Source organism: Saccostrea echinata, unplaced genomic scaffold (genome assembly GCF_033153115.1).
Source record: "Saccostrea echinata isolate AGI-Se365-2 ecotype Australia unplaced genomic scaffold, CSIRO_AGI_Sech_v1 ptg000049l, whole genome shotgun sequence".
In the NCBI taxonomy this organism is placed as follows: domain Eukaryota; kingdom Metazoa; phylum Mollusca; class Bivalvia; order Ostreida; family Ostreidae; genus Saccostrea; species Saccostrea echinata.
The window spans coordinates 1,375,956-1,390,711 of record NW_026889798.1 but is presented as its reverse complement, the minus strand read 5'-3'; the positions used below and the strand labels follow the sequence as shown (position 1 = coordinate 1,390,711).

At 34.1% G+C, this 14,756-nt stretch overlaps 1 long non-coding RNA gene across 1 annotated transcript; it reads right to left on the bottom strand.

The window, feature by feature from the left end:
* Positions 1–1,277: 1,277 nt before the first annotated feature.
* On the bottom strand, positions 1,278–1,918 carry LOC133203293 (uncharacterized). The gene is made up of 3 exons (XR_009723382.1): positions 1,838–1,918; positions 1,566–1,745; positions 1,278–1,429 (listed from the first exon to the last, which is right to left on the bottom strand). It is a non-coding gene; the product is annotated as an uncharacterized LOC133203293 (long non-coding RNA).
* Between the last annotated feature and the right edge of the window lie 12,838 nt (positions 1,919–14,756).

Below are 14,756 nucleotides of genomic sequence, written 5' to 3'. Positions count from 1 at the left end.
ATGGACAGAGAATTATATTTTTCCACTTAACTCTTTTCCTGCTGAAAAGGTTAACTCAAATTTTATCTTTATGAAAAAATCTTATAGAATACATTTTCATGAAAAAATATAAATATGCTGTTTTAAAGGTAAGACGAAATGGAGATAAAAATGGAATTAAACAAGAACATATTTACGTCTGTTATCTTGACTCTAAGTGAAACCAACAAATAAAACAGAATATAGAATTGAACATATATATTTGAAGTATTACATATTGTATTTGAAAGTAACAGCACAGAAATTTTATCTTCTTGTTATTAAACGAATATCCTTAAAATGAGGTAAAATCTCAAAAATTCTAACAATTTTTTTCTCAGAAGTTCACGCACCTATGTACTTTAGTTTGTTGTTCATTTTGGGCTTTCAACTCTTTTCTTAAAAAACACTTCGACGCCAGCACCACATCACATCTTTATATACAAAATGTTCAGGTACATGTATGGAAAATCGCATTTCGTAGGTTTACTAAGTACGGCGTGTTGCTGAGTAGTGAGTACACTCTGGACATGCTAATTCCACTTTCAATAAGAAGTTCTTTTGGAACAGTCTTGATATCTACCTGACAATTATTACCGTACACAAATGACGGAAATCCTTCCTGTAGCATGAGATACACTTTTGGTTTGTCACCGTCTGAAAGTATCAGTCCAGGACTACCCGAGGCACCGTGAGCCGTAGATTCAGAACAGTGAAACAGCACTTTTTCTTTCCCGGAAAATGCAGAATCACAGGCCCTGCTGAAATTTTGGAAATCCTCCCAGGGATACATTACTTTCCATTGCTCAAGTGTTGTTCGAGCTTCCATTTCCAATATCAAAGGGCACTTTGGGTCAAATATTTGTTTCCTTCCGTGTGAGGCTGGGTAACCAACAATGTGAATAGACTCTGGCGCAATAATTGATCTTTCTAATGCAAATGCAATTGGTAAACGGGGTAAATTTGTCGGATCAACTTCCAGTATAGCAATGTCCTCAGTTTTGCTGTAGAACGGAATGTCAAATTTCACGGGATATTTTATACCCTCTTCGTGTTCTTTCATGCGATCAAAGACAACTTGCATAGGATTCTCACCCATAATTTTAAATATGTTTTCTACAAAATAAGTTCAAAGAAGGTAAGAAAAATATCAACTGTTACACAAACAACTGTCATGACTTAAAATTACCTCTTGCTACGGAGAATCCCGTGACTCTCATGGCTTCCAATAAATTGCTTATCCTGAGATTATGTTTACATTTTGTAATCCACTCTTTAATTCCATTCTCTATCATCATCTCAACCCCTGATCCAGACCCTTTCACTTCCAAAACTTGCAATAGATACAGATAGTTGTTTCCACGATTTGGGTCACACTGGGCATTTTCTATTATCATTTTCAAGCACGCACCTTTATGCAATAAAAAGGAAACAAATTAAATTTAAGATCTCTGGGCATTACTTACGGAGCCCTTCTTAATAATGATATTCTTCTTGTTGATAAAGTGCATCGAATGTTTTGTCCATATTTATATACAAATAATTACCCAATGTGCTTTCAATTATGTGAAAGGCCGTCAAAAGATACCAATCACCGACTCTGAATGCTGTTCCTGTCAAATCACAACAAAGTAAATGGCCCACACTATCCTGCCAACCTCTGGAGAAAAAAGTTTTCAATTCTGTGGAAAGAAGGGAGTTGTCCTTTGGCTTTCTGAATTTTGATCCTGCTAAATTTAAAATAAGTTTATTAGTTCTTCATAAATAAACTTTTCGGTACTGTGTAAAATCTCTATAAATCTTTCTGTCTAAACATTACCCGAGAAGTCTTCCTTTCTTTGCTGTTGTTTTTCTTGGATATTTTTCGCTCCTGTGATTTCCTCTTGTTTTTCTTAAACATCAAATTGATTGATTGATTGATTATTATTGTTTAACGCCGAGTCGACAATATTTCAGCCATATTTCGGCGAAATATCAAACTGAAGTTAAATACTTGAAGAAAATTAGATACTTCAAGAAAATTAATTAAAATTTATCTAACCCAAAAAGAAAAAGTATTTTAAACACTCAGAAACTGAATATTTTTTAAAATTGTATTTTTTAGCTCACCTGAGCCGAAGGCTCAAGTGAGCTTTTCTGATCGAAATTTGTCCGTTGTCTGTCTTGGCGTTGTCGTCGTCGTCGTCGTTGTTGTAAACTTTTACATTTTCATCTTCTTCTCCAGAACCACTGGGCCAATTTCAACCAAACTTGCCACAAAGCATCCATGGGTGAAGAGAATTCAAGTTTGTTCAAATGAAGGGTCACGCCCTCTTTCAAGGGGAGATAGTAGAGAATTGGTGAAAAATAAATAGCATCTTTTAAAAATCTTTTTCTCAAGAACCACAGCGCCAGGAAAGATGAAACACATGTGGAAGCATCCTCAGATAGTGTAGATTCAAGTTTGTTCAAACCATGACACCCGGGGGTAGGGCGGGGCCACAATGGAGGATCAAAGTTTTACATAGAAATATATAGGAAAAACCTTTAAAAATCTTCTTCTCAAGAACAGCAAAGCCATGATGAGTCATATTTATATGGAAGCATCCTCAGGTAGTGTAGATTCAAGTTTGTTCAAATCATGACCCCCGGGGGTAGGGCGGGGCCACAATGGAGGATCAAAGATTTACTTAGAAATATATAGGAAAAATCTTTAAAAATCTTCTTCTCAAGAACAGCAAAGCCATGATGAGTCATATTTATATGGAAGCATCGTCAGGTAGTGTAGATTCAAGTTTGTTCAAATCAGTACCCCCGGGGGTAGGGCGGGGCCACAATGGACTACCAAAGTTTTACATTGAAATATAAAGGAAAAATCCTTTAAAAAATCTTCTCAGGAACAGCAAAGCCCTGTTTAGTCATATTTATGTGGAAGAATCCTCAGGTAGTGTAGATTCTATTTTGTTCAAATCATGACCCCCGGGGGTAGGGTGGGGCCACAATGGAGGATCAAAGTCTTAAATAGAAATATATAGGAAAATCTTCTTCTGAAGAACTGCAAAGTCATGATAAGTCATTTTGATATGGAAGCATCCTCAGGTAGTGTAAATTCATTTTTTTCAAACGATGACCCCCGGGGGTAGGGTGGGGCCCAATGGGGGATTGAAAATTTTACATAGGAACATATAGGAAAATATCTTCTTCTCAAGAACTGAAAATAATGTTAAGTCATTTTGATATGGAAGCATCTTCAGGTAGTGTAAATTCAATTTTGTTCAAATGATGACCCCCGGGGCAGTGGCGGATCCAGGAATTTCGTAACGGGGGGGGGGGAGTAGAGGCAGTGGGTCTGGGGCTGCATTGAAGCCCCCAGTGGGTCTAGACCAAGGCCTTGGTGGGGGGTCTGGGAAGCTGACAAATTCTTACAAAGAAGAGATGTTTTTCCTTGTTTTTAGGATAATGGACATGTAAGTTCTACATAAAAAAAATTCAAACAGGGGAGCTTGCCCGGCGCGCTGGTCCTGGATCCGTCTTTGCGGGGGGTAGGGTGGGACCCAATGGGGGATTGAAAGTTTTACATAAGAACATTTTGAAAAAAAATTTTCTTCTCAAGAACAGAAAAACTATGTTTAGTTATATTGATATGGAAGCATCCTCAGATAGTGTAGATTCAAGTTTGTTCAAATGATGACCCATGGGATAGGGAGGAGCCACAATGGGGGATCAAATTTTTACAAAGGAATATATGGAAATTTTTTAAAAAGCTTTTAAAGTACAACAAAGCCATTTGTTAAATTGACATGGAAGGTAGTTTAAAATTCAAGCCCCCCCCCCCCAAAAAAATCTTTTCAATACTGAACTGATTTGTGCTTTTGCCTAGTCAATGTGCTCAGGTGAGCGATGTGGACCATGGGCCCCTTGTTTTAATTTTACAAAATCGTATTGTCAGGTCAAGATGAGAGCAACATTAACTTTCTTTTTAATAAGTAAGGAATTCACCGGGTATTCAAGTTTGAGGGAAAAAAAAGAAATACCATTTTTATAAGACAAATATATAATGTAGTGAAAAAAAGCTAGGTATCATTTAAAAGAAAAGGCATTTATCCAAATATTTCTTCCAATATTGTCATTTAACTTCTCAAAATATCATAAATCAACATGATCAATAAGTTACCAAGGTTTAATTGGGTATCTGATCGACAATTCACGAGTAATTGAGGTACATTTGTTGGTACCCTCAAAAATGAAATCCACTGACTCCTTAGTATATAGTATGCCTCCTGGGCTGTTACAGCTCTGATTCTCCTGTGCAAGGAGTTCATCAGTGCATGCATTATCTTTTTCGTTTTAAACAAGGTAGCCTTTAGTTTGTCGAAATAAGAAATAGTATTCTGAACCCCTTTCCACTAGCGTCTTAGTCGTCCAGCAGGTATTCGAGTATGGGCAAATGTGGACTTACATGAATACGAAGGCCAGTCAAATTGCTTAATTTGATGGTTTGCGAGTTCTTGTGAAAACACACGGGACCGAAACTAGCCATATGACGCGCACAGGCGCGTGTGAAATGTGAAAGTCGAAGAGCTCGCAAATCATTTGCTTTATTAGTATTGTCCGGTTGGGGGGGGGGATATTAGGACTGCCCACCATTTGACTAGTGGTCTGAGTCTAAATAATTATTTATTGTTTAATTTATTAATAAATTATTAACAGACAAATATATATATATATATTTCAATAGATATTTGTTGCGTAAAATTATAGGTCTAATGAAAACATTCTGAACTAATTTTCGGAATCCATACCATATCTCCAGAAGCGAAGCAGATCATTTTCTTTGATTACGTGATGATTCTTGAGCCCATGATTGGGACAACCGAATTCGCCTCTACCAACCAAATCTTTTTCCAGAATAAAGCACAGTACATTTTCCTCAAGTATGTCTTGCTTTGAACATTGATAGCCGATATCAAACAAAGTTTTCTTATGAAAGTTTTTCGTCAATTTCTCCAGGACATCTTCTATCGTTTGTTTAATATTCATTGTAATCTCTGAATTGAGCTTGTTATTTCCTTGTTTATATATCTGAACCTGTATTGTTGAGGTAGTGACAGCTACACCTATCATGTGCTCTTCAAACAAAAATAAAGCGATGTTTTTAAACAAACACTTCTGTCCATTGTCTTCAATAATAGTCCACTTTGTGCTGACTATACAGGCTACAATGAGACGAAAATAAAAGAAATATGGCAGGAACCGGAAATTGAAAACTAAAACAGAGGTTTTCTGTTCCAATTTTGTGATATAATCTTTCAGATTCTTTTCAAAGTCTAATTTGTTCATGCAAGGGACATAGTGCGCGTTTTGACCTTCAGCAAGCAAACCAAGTCGTTGCATGTATTTTAATGTAGAGTTGCATTTTCTTGCGTCCATTCTTTTCTTCTTCCAAATCCCCTTCAATAGTTCCTTAGATAGATAACCACTTTCAAAAAAGTGTTTCCAGTCGTTGTCATTTTCAACAAGATCCCTGGCATGCTTTGGGTCTGTTATTATATACTTGAAACAGTCTACAAACCATTGCACATCTGTTATGATGCTATTTTGTAAACAATCCTCGTTGAAATACAAAATTGTACCAATGTCATGATAGAATTTTAGCACATCAAATGTCTCCATCTCTTCTCCTTTCTTTTTAATCGAAACTTGCTTTTTAAACTCTGCTAGTGAAAGATTTTTTTTTTCATTTTGCTTATTTTGTCTTAAGACTACTTCGCAATATGCCCAATCCTTTGGTATTTCATCTTTCCAACGATCTTCTGAGGCGATAGAGGTGATGCATTCTACTACATCAGTAAGTTTAACCAAAGGTTCTTCATCATCCTTAGGAAACCCAATGTGAAAGCAGCGCGTGCGGTCAAGATGTTTCTTCAGATCAGGCTCATTCTTCAGGAGCTCCAGCAAATCATCATAAATTGATCTGTTAACCTTGGAAAAAAGATATATCTCCACTCAGTTAATTATTCCCTTTACAAGCAACTTTATGATATTAATACAATAACTTAAGATCAAATGACTATGTTAACACATTGATTACTAATTATGAGAAGAAAACAAATTTGATATGGGCTAATGTTTAACTTAAACAAAAGCATTGTTTTTAGGTTATTTTATTACATAAGGTCTTATCATAAACAGGTACCATATCTTGCACTTCATCAGAATGAGTCGCTATGGTAACAACTGGGGTGTCATCGTCGCAGTAAGTATGGATAGATTTCAACCAAAAAATGACATATTCTGAATCAAAAATAATTAAAAAAAAAATAATCTATTCATGAAAGAAAAATGCATACTAAAACTTAGTTTTAATTCGTCATAAATAAATAAATATCTTAAATGTGCAAACATTTTATTTTTCTAGATCTGTCTCTTTCAAATTTCGTTTCTGTGACAAACATCATTCAAATCTAATAAAAAGTCTTTTTTTTTTCTAAAAGTTTAGAAAGCCAAATCTGAGAAAAGAAATTCTTATGTGGCTGATAGATTTCAATGAATTGATATGTACCACGGTTTGCATAAAATTTCTCACGAAATGAAACAGACTGATATACATGGACTTCTTTTCCATCGAACAAGTTGTCAACATATATTACTTGTCCGATTGCAGTTTTAGCTTGTCCGATTCTGAACAGGGATAAAAAACTGTAGAACTTTATTATGATTGAAGAAGCAATAAAATAAAATACTGACAAAGATTATTGATATCAAGCTCATCCGTTAATTAGCAATATCCGGTGATATATAACTGAGCAATAAAAGAATGTTAGTATTAGCTGTTTGCTTTTTTTTCAAAATCATAGCATTGTTTGAAGATTTCTTTGGAAATTTATTCACACTCTTTCATATTTGTAAATAAAATGAAATGACGGTGGAATTTGTGTTTCGGATATTTTACATGGCTAAGAAATATCCCATAACCTGACCATTCAATTTAAATCAAAATTAGACCTACAAATGTACAAGAAATGATTTAATTGCGCATAAACTTAGACATATACATAAAGACTTACGTCCAAATGTCCAGTCTGCAAACATAGTCCCTTCCTGTTCACATAATGTTTTATCAACTTTTTCATCAAACCTTTTTGACAGATCAATCACAAGAAGATAAAAAGCTCTTCTGCTGAGATAGACCTGATGACAGGCGTAATAAGCACATTGTCCAGCAAAATCCACAACACTTAGTAGACACTTATTTTCTGTATCAACATCTTCCGCAAGACCTAAACAACAGAATCAGAAACACATCATTCCATGCAAATATTATATTTTGTGCAAAAATTCTTAAGAACGTTTATACAAACCTTTTAAACATTTAAAATCTCTGTCTATTTCAAATAAATTTTCATAAACTTCCAACCCTACAGTCGACCGTATTTCTCGTAATTCTTGAATACTCCGTTGTTGTAGCCGCCTTAAAAATGTAGTCTTTCCCGCTCCAGCACAACCAACAATCATTGCACGAGCTCTGTGCACTGTTTGGGTTCCTTTCTTAGCACATACTATGTATCTGCATCGAGATTCATAGTCCCAGCGTAGAACTTCTTCAGGAATATTCACTGCTCAGGTATAAATAAAATACTTTCTTTTAAAAGGAGTATTTTAATTTGTTTTCTAGTTTTCTAATAACAATTTCGAAATCTCTCTCTCTCTCTGTGTGTGTGTGTGTGTGTGTGTGTGTGTGTGTGTGTGTGTGTGAGGGTATGTGTGTGTGTGTGTGTGTGTGTTTGTGTAAGGGTATTTGTGTGAGGTCGAGTGAGGGTGTGTGTGTGTGTGTGTGGGAGTGTGTGTGGGGGTGGGTGTGTAAGGGGGGGGGGCGAGAGAAAGAGAGAAGCTTTTTTTAACGAAGCTAACATTTTTTTAAGTGCTACCATTTTCACTATTTTTCTGTTTCTGACAGAAACAAGCCAATTCATTTGTGTCCCCCGCTTAGGGGAAAAAAAAGAAGAGCATGCGCAGATCGGGGGGGGGGGTATCACTGCCCCCCTCCCTGTATTTGTAGAATTATTAATAGCATACATATATATTGAAGCAAATTAAAAAAAATACCAATATGGATATAATACGTGTATACAAGATTCTTTTTAATATACAGAATATTTATCACACTGTAATAATGATTTTATGAGTTTGTACACGCCAGACATCATAACTTTTTCATTTCACATGTTCAATAGTATCATTTAGTAAATCAAAAAAACAAAACACCCCCCCCCCCCCACACACACACACTTGTAGTGTATTACTTTATGGATCTAAGATATGGGGTTTTCACAGATGTCCTGATATAGAAAAGGTACACTTTAATATTTGTAAAAATACTCTTGCTGTTGGAAAGAAAACCTCAAACAGCTTGATTTATTCAGAGCTTGGATGTTTTCCGCTATCTGTTACAATGAAACTAAGAATATTTAAATATTGGATCAAGGATTAAGAACAACAGAAATTTGCATTCTTAAGTCTTGTTATGAAAATATGGTATTACAAAATGACAAATGAATTTTACAAATTAAAAAAGAACTGTCTTTTCTAGGACTAGGACAACTTTGGACAGAAAACCATTTAAATGATAGAGCTCATAACATTATAAAACAACGACTTTTAGATGTTTCAAAGCAAAATATAACAGAGAGTATATCAAACTCTCCAAAGAGTTATTTGTATCAACATTTAATTGACAATTTCTGTTTGCAATCATATTTAACAAAACCTATTGACAAAAAATTTAGACAACTATTAACAAAATTTAGGTTATCAAATCATATGTTGAATATTGAAACAGGTCGTTACCAAAACATACCTAAGATTAATAGATTATGTATACGTTGTAATCTCCATGATATAGAAGACGAATTTCATTTTATTTGTTAAAGTGTTAAGAATTCTGCCAGGAATCTCTATAATAGTAAATTCTCTTAATTTCTGTCCGTACTAAACAAGTTTGTTCTGTACTTTGTTTTTCGATTAGCAAATACTAGCAGAAGTAAAGAAGTTTTCATCAACAGTACCGGTATATCATTTAAAATATTTTAAAATGAATAACTTGCATGAAACTTGTTTAAGATATCATGAGGGTTTTTTTTAAGTCTTTTTTTCCAAAGGTGAAACAGCTAATCTGAAAACAGATCACGAAAAATCCAGTTTTCTGATCAAAAATTTCATACTAGGTATGTGGATTGTAAAAACTTACAATTGTTTGCCAATTCTGTTATCCCGCACCGAAACTCCTTCATATTGACATGACATAAGATATGTACGTCAAGTTTCTTGATATATTTATCTTCCATCCTCTCTGGTAAATGTAAGCACCTTTCCTTTTCAACATTTCCACACCTCCATATGCGTACATACTCTAATAATGAGTCCACTGATGACAGATCAATGTAGTTTATGTAGTCCTCATCTGCGACTAGGCAAGTTCTGACAAAGTAACTCATAACTTGATGGCGGACATCATCTATTGCGAATTGCACATTATTGAGTGCATTGTCCCTCATTAACACTTTATCATTGTCGACTAATTCTTTAATAAGTAATTCGTTCTCCACTGTCTCATTACTCCGTAATGCTTTAATCGTTTGTCTAGTTTCCTTGATGGAATCTTTCCATTGTTTCTTCAAGCAAAGTTTGTAACCGTTTGACAAAAGGATGGTACAAAGTATGCTCATTTTGGAGGAAGAAAGTGGCAGTTTAAAAAGATCTGCAATTTAATCGTTATAACTTTAAAATATAAACAAACACTATATTGGATCCTGACATTTCATCCTTCGTCGATGCATACAAAATTTTCATTTCTTTGAGTTTTATAAGAGTAGTTACTTCTAAACATGATAAGACGTCATTTTTTTAATCTTCAATGACGCAAAACTGATTAAGGAGAAATTTCTGTGTACACAAGAAGATGCCTTTACCGCTCTATGTAAAGAATAGGTATGGAGATGGCGGAATTTGGTCCTATATTTGATGTAAAATTCAAAACACATTTACAGATAAGAAATTTAAATGACGATTGTTTAAACCCCAGCAATAAATTTGATTTAATGCATATAGGGAGGTCACAAGAGGGTCTCAAAGTAGGATATTTTACCAAATTGTCTCAATTCTGATGCATTATTTTAAAGAGCAAAGTCCACGAAGTGCCAAAATCGGTCCAATCATCAAAATAAATGAAACTTTCACACGTAATACTCTACGATTTGTATGTTGTAAAACAATTTCTTTTTACATTCGTTTAAATTTAGTATTGTTTTCCTCATTATTAGTATTACGTCATTACATTGACGTCAAATACTTAAACGTCATAACGTTGACATTCTGTATAAGAAAGTAACATATGCATGTACGTTAATGGAATAAAAATAACCAATATAGGCTCTTCTTTAAAATTTTGGGAAAGTTTTACTATGAATTTTTCAAGAATTTCTGATTTTTTTTTTTAAAGCTATTTGTAATCTGAGGAAATACCAAATATTTGTAATATACAACGGTTGTCTGGTATAATCGCAGATACATGTAACACGTTTTTAAATGAAAATAAGAGACACGTTAAGCTGAAAACAAACACAGTGTTAATCCATCATATTTGAGTAAAACTGAATTAATGTAGTAAAATACATACTAAAATAGTCATGGATAAGGAATTTATCATTCTTAAATGTGTTATTGTATGGTCATGCGGCGTAGAAACAAAAAATAAACGCTTTATCAGAGAATGCACGAGTACTCTTTAATAACGAAAACATAAAATTAAAATAAAAAGTTTCATTAAAATGTATACGTTTGAATTTACCATCTATTATATTGTCATTTCGAGGATTTCGATGCACTTCCGTAATTTATGGCATTTCTCGGACATTTGAAATGAAATTGTAGTTCATACGTGTTATACACGTAAAATAGTGACGTTTGACGACAATCCTGCGCACGAAAGATTGTCAGGAAAGAAGCCACTATAGACTTTTAAACAAGAGTGGTGCAAAGCATCAAATCGGCAGCAAAAAAGAAAAAAAAATTAATTTTTTTTTTTTGACAAGAAAGAGTCCAACGTAAACACAAGATTTGAATTTCAAAACGGAACCCGAAGTTAAAGAAAAAGATAAACGGAAATGACACGTATACCACTTTATCCAATGTAAATGTAAAATTCACTAATTATAATAAATATGTTATATCATGAAAGGGAAAAGTTTTTTTAAACCCAAAAGATATGAAAAGAGATATAAGATGACAAAAAGAATAACCTTTACATGTAATAATAACTTTGATCATGCCCTTGATTTTTGCAGACTATGCTACTATGCTGCACATCACGATGACGGACAACGCAATACATGCGAAGTGCAGAAAAAACATCCTTGCGTCAATTACAGCTACAGCATGTGTAAAGCAACTCTTTTTTAAATAGACTGGTTTTTATTTATGAATTTTGACCCTATAAATCACATCCACAACAATAAAAATGTTTTGCTTTCATATCTTACACACTCTTCTGTTGGGGAGTACCTATTATAAACCCTTTTAATAAAATTGTAAAGTAATGATTGTCTGGTGAGAAGTGAAAAAATTAAATTGAAACATAATAACAACCAAGACTTTCATATAGTTCAAAGCCAGTTTTAACATTTTATTCATAATTTTCATATATTTAAATTAACGTTTCGTTTCTCCATGTGCAATTTCTAACACAACTACAGTCCCTGAAACGTTCTACTTTCCCATATTTCCGTTTGCTCACCGTTCGTTCACCGTTCGTTCAGCGTGCGTTCACCGTTCGTTCATCGTGCGTTCATCGTTCGCTCTCCGTTCACAGTTTTGCGTTCAGCGTTCACCGTGCGCTCGCGTTCACGGTTCACAAAGCGTTCACCGTTCGCTCTTCGTTCGCTCACTTTGCGTTCACCTTGCGTTCAGCGTTCACTTATCGTTCAGTCTTCAGTGTCATTCGGAACTCCGAAGTGAAAGGACTTATCTTTTTTTAAGTAAGGATTTACAGGTTTTCAATTTAATAAATAACATACAGTGTTTAAAGAATCATTATTTCATGGGAAAAAAATTATCTACAATATTTATTTTTATTATTGTAACTTATCTGTTAGGTTATTTATAAAATTTATGTGGAAAATCAATGTTGTTATAAGTACATGTACATGTACATGTATGTACCGATGTAGAACGATGCTGAAAAATTAAATCTATATACAGTCAAAATACTCATACTTCAAGTACTGCAACATTTTGCTTTTATGTTAAAGACGACAAATCGTAAATGCATAGATAGTAATCGAAGTCAATTAATTTACCACCTGCAACAAAAATACGAAAATACTTATTTCTATCACATTTTTTTCAAATAATACAGAATTGTATCATTGCTGCGGCGTTTTTCCTTTGATGTCCACTGTGTTTTTATTTCTGATACACCATGACTAACTGTGCTCTAACAACCATGCTCTATCAAGATAGAACACACCAGGGTAATGATGCAACAATTCCAATGACCCTTGACTTTACATTGATAAAGAAAAAGAATATAAACAAAGTAGCTGACTTTATGAGCAAAATACAAGCACATATAAACATAGTGAAGGTATATCTTTCCTTAGGTCTACATAAAAAATTCTAAATTTTGCACGTCAATTTTTTTTAAATCCAAAACGAAATTCACACAAGCACATATTTATAAATGAATGTTTTCGTCTCTCATAAACTTGAAGCGTAACAAACCACACACAATGTAGTACAGGGAGCGAGGTGGATATTCCTTGTTTTCTGATTCCAACACAAATCGTTGTTTATCTCGGTCAAAAGTGGACATTTTCCCGTGCCGCACGCCACTCCTTAGCTTGAACGTTACGAGGATATTTTTGAGAGTCTATCAAACGCTGAATTTCATAATCGGACACTTAAACAAACCTTTCATTTTTCGTCTTCGTGTCGACCTCAGGACTGGTAAAATTAACGCCATCGTGTCTAAAATATCTCCTATATCGAAATCCATAATAGGTTCAATTTTTAGTTCCGGTAGATCAAACGTCATACTTCCCAAAGAATCTTCAACCTGCATCTGGTTTCCTAACTGTTCTAAGGAATTTTCCTTCATAATTTCGGTTTCCGTGTCTATAAGAATTGCGAAAGCATAAAATCACAACCGTCATCCATGGCGTTCAAAATATGAATGGACGAGGTAGAAAGTTCAAGAAATACAGCGCGCTATACTTTTCGAATCACGTGCTCTTTTTTCATTGGTTATATAAAATGGTATGATGAAATTTTGATAGATCATGGCTAATTCAGTGCATGGGAATATGTAGTTAATTAAGTGCTATTAACGTGAATTTGATAGATCATGGGTAGCTCAATACCTGAGAACAATGATACAAAACATATAGAGTACCTTTTAACTCGTGCATCTTCAGATATCAGACTCGGGGGACAAGCCCCCTCGTCTGATATCTGAAGATACACTCGTTAAAAGGTACTCTATATATTACATACATGTTAGAACTTGTTCTGAGAATGATAAACAGTACTGCGGATATCCAGTTAATTAAATATCTTTAGAGCGAATTAAATTGATAGTGTGGTTAAAAAGAAATATTTGTTTAAAGCAATATAAGCTGTCAGCGGCGGCAATTTTTTTTTAATCACGAATGTAGCACGAAAACATTTTATCGATCTGAAATTTAAAATTATAGACTAAATTTGAACTCAATGAAGGTCTAAAATAAGTTGAAAACGATAAAAATAGCCGTTCAAGAATTTTTGTCTTGCAAGACAATATTTCCCCGACGTAGTCAGAAATATGCAAGTGACTTCTGGGTCAAACGCTCGGAGACTGATGTTCGTACTGATGTACGCATGTGCAGCTTATCGGAGATGCAGAGCAAAGATGTCGGGAAAACGTGGTGCGAAGATTAAATTAACGGATTCGGCGAGAAAAAGGAATAAAGGGGAAGCGAATGCTAGGTTAAACAAAAACAAAATATATATTGGAGATCAACACGATCGTTGGACGGAGCTGCGGACAAAATTATCCGTGAAAACAAATATCGAAGTTGCAAAGATTCTGCTTGACAAGTAAGTGTGTACAAGTTTAATTATAGCCAATATAATGCAAGATACTAGTATAAATGATTGGAGAAAACTCTTAGTACCTTACTTGACTTCTAAGCATCATATCTTATTCAGCCGATGTTAGTTTTTTGTTGTAATAGACAACAAATAAGTATCTTCGTAAGTCAGTTGGTAGCGTAAATATTGTGAGGCACGGAAAGGGTAAATAACCAAAAATCTGTTAAACGTTTATAGATAACTACAAGATATTTATATAATTATGTTAAACGTTTAGATTTCATTGTTCTAGCTATGAAGCTAAGGATGAGCAAAAATATACAAGTGTTCCTGCTGGAAAAAACTTCAAACCCTGTGTTACATCAACGCCTGGTCCACCAGCTTTGAAGAAAATATTTAACGTTATTGTTCAGTCTGATTTGTCTGACATTTCACCAGATGAAGTGGGAAAAGAGTAAATATCTAAGCTTGTTTCACATTTGCAAAATTTTGAGAAGTATTTGTGTCAATTTTTGAATACATATATAACCAAAACCATTATAAATGGATTTTTAAAATTATTATTATTATTATTATGTAGAAAATTTACTTTTAAAAAGAAAATTTAAATAAATATTTTCAGTGTTGAAAGTGCT